Consider the following 3,390-nt stretch of genomic DNA (forward strand, 5'->3'; position numbering starts at 1 on the left):
GGTGTAACAAGAATTGCAATTGAATAGAGATTATTGGAATGGAGGGGTAACATAGAGCGTTTGTTGCATGAATGTATTATTTCCCCAATTGATGAATATCCAGATGTTCGGTCAAATGTGCACAGGTGGCTTGATACAATCAGAGACTTGTCTTTTTCCCCTTCCAAGAGAGTATTCGCAGAAATAAGATCCGACTTAGGTAGATCAATCTATGATCTGTCGATATTAGCACTAAATAATATTGGTATCACTATTCGTAGTACGGCTGGGAGGAACAACAAGTATCCCAAGGAATTTACCAATATATCATCTATTTACCGAATCATTATTCCCAAGTATATTAGTGAAGAAGCTTCGACAGATGGGATTGATTATCTTGTCTATAAATTGAACAATATAGATTATCCACTGCTTGATTTCCTTCTGAGTTCACTCAACCTCGATGAGAAGATATCCTTTCTCAAGAGAATCTTCGGTAGAAAAGATAGTTTCTTCATCGAGTCCGGATTGTTAATGGATGAAGAATCGGTAGGCTCCTCAATCTTCCTAAAACCCGCAGTTAATCCATTTCTTGTTGAATCATCCTGTATCGAATGTATTGGAACAAAACTCCCGAATGGTGCTTATTCCGCTACGGGAAGGCAGGATTGGGATCTGTTTCTGGATAATTTGAATTATGGGAAAGGTTCGAATAGGAATATTGGGAGTATTTCGGGATCCATTTCCGATGAAGTAGATACACCAAACTTTATAGATTACTCGCATTTACCCGTATTGAACTGTGCCGGAAGGGATTTTATCTCAATAATCAGAAGAAGGGATTCGTTGGTTGGAGGATACAGCAGTAGTTACTCTGACATCTTAGAGAATTCGTATACGGGCTCCGGTGATGAAGTCATCCCATCTCTTGAAATAGGATCCTTAGATACAAAAAATATCACTTCATCTATTCAATCCCAAGTGTCTGATTCGTTGTTACCCAATTCCTCGCAACGAACGGAAAGGGAAACTATTGATCATATACTCGCAACAACCGAATCGACTCCATCTGATCTGGATGAATCTGCGATACCACCACTAACTCATTCAGATAGATTTCTTGACTCTATTTCGGATCTAAGAGGACTACTGACGGGGTTGAACTTATCTCCTCGCGAAACGGGAGATTCGTCTCTATCTTCATGTGGTAGCGATGGAAATTACTTGGAAAGAACATTGATAAACTCTAAGCTATCGGCTGATTGGCGATCTCGACCCCGTCTCAAAAATTCGGGAGTGGATCAAGTCGATTCGGAGGGATCCATTGAGAAGAGATCAAACTCGAGGAATGATTCTATTGGGAATCAATTCTATCAAAATGATTCACACATTGGTTATTTTTGGGAATCAGAAGAATCTGAGACGCTTTATTGGTCAAAGAAATTCTCATTATGCAGCAGTGTAGCATCAAGATCTCCAACAGGATTAACTGGAGAGAAGGTTCTGTACGAAAATACGAGGCTTGCAGATACACGTGTCTAAAAAGAACCTATTCTTCCATCTCATCTCATTAATTTCGATGAGTTATCAAAGGATTTAAACAAATATAAGATCTCTTGGATCTTTTGGAGAGACAATATCTGCGAGAAATGGAGCCCATTCGGAGAATATATACCTCGGTTTTTCACCCCTAACTGGTGGAGATACTTTTATGATCTGATTAGAGAGATATATCCAGAAATAGTACTCAAAGTAAGTGATGACTTGAATTACACTTTCCCCGGAATTACGGAAAGAGTTGCTGAGGATATAGGTAATGCTAGAGCTTGTTTATCGTTAAGCCTAAGATCAAGATTCAGAAACGATTCCATCAGTAACGTATTATCTAAAATAGATCTCTCTATTTTCGAAGAAATTACTAACTAAACGCAGGTGTCGCATTCGAGATGGTCAGTCTTTAGATTTTCGAATAAGTATGCCCCATCCTACCTCGTTTTCTCGATATTATTTGTTCTTGCATTTCTCAAGCATTATTTATCTGCTGTTTCGGGTTCCAATTCCCCTCACTTGTGGAAACGTTTCAATATCACCGGATATTTAATAGACCCAATGCGTGGGTTTTATCTGGAAAAGGTAATGTATTCTCCCTCGACAAGGTAAATGTAAACGAAAGATCTACTGATACATTCCCTGAAGAGATTCCTGAATTATACAAATAATATAATCTTCTATTACCTTGTGAAAAATGAACTAGATTCGTGGATACTTCGTAGGAAAAGCTCCGACACCCTTAAGATTAATAAACAATTACTGACTCAATATCTAGTGACAAATAAAACTATTTCCAAGTATGAATCGAAATTAAATTCCAATTACGATTCATTGAGCGGTGGGATTAATCACGAACCCACCCCAGAAGAAGGATCTAATCTTTTGTCATACCTACTTCGGATTCGTCAAAATGATCTATCAAATTACGAGATCTGTGAGTTGGATCCTGCGGAGAAGTGGGCTCTTCTTGCCCTTGAAAGAAATATTCTCCTTTCAGCGACAATGAGACGAAAAGGCATTCCGAATATTCCATGTCGTGACGTACCTATTTTGCTTTCATCAGGATTATTACCATCTGAAGGAGTTCCACTAGTAGGACCCATAGAAACTGGACGATCTTATGTAGTTAGGGATATAGCATCCAATTCCTACTTTCCGTCGGTGAGACTGCCATTGAGGAAGTTGTTATACAACAGATCATATTTCAATAATGTACGTGGGACTTTCATTTCGAAACAGAGCGTAAACCGATTGAATCTTATTTTTGCAATAGCAAAAGAGATGTCTCCCTGTACGATATGGATTCAAGACATTCATGAGTTGAATGTTAATCGCCTGTATCACAGATTAGAAGCCGATCCCAGATTCTTACTCTGCCTAATATTGAGGAGTATCGGTAATGGGCGCAGGAATCCTTGCATTCGCAAGAATCTCGTTATTGCTTCGACTCATGTACCTGCAAAGGTAGATCCAGCTTCAATAGCTCCGAATTGGTCGAACTAATTGATAAATCTCCGAGGGTCTAACAGGCGTCAGCGTCAAAAAGAATTGTCAATTCTCTCGCGTGTCAAAGGCTTTGAAATAGAAGCTGATCCCTCTTTTCTCGAAGGTACTGGGTCTGGAACTACGGGTTATAGCAAACGAGATCTATTTTCTCCTGCTAATGAAGCATTATTAATCACTACTTCTAGAAGAAGAAAGATTGTATCCGATAGTGCAATTAAATTAGCTTTACGTAGACAAAATTCAATTGTTACGTATATAGGTAACGGAATCCGATTCGGTTCTGGATATGAAATACTTCCTTACAATATAGGAAAAGCTATTCTGAAAAATGGTTTGATAGATACTTCCCCTGCA

Source organism: Dipteris shenzhenensis, unplaced genomic scaffold (genome assembly GCF_047967505.1).
Source record: "Dipteris shenzhenensis isolate YYH24624 ecotype China unplaced genomic scaffold, Dip_SZ_1.0 scaf0359, whole genome shotgun sequence".
Taxonomy (NCBI): domain Eukaryota; kingdom Viridiplantae; phylum Streptophyta; class Polypodiopsida; order Gleicheniales; family Dipteridaceae; genus Dipteris; species Dipteris shenzhenensis.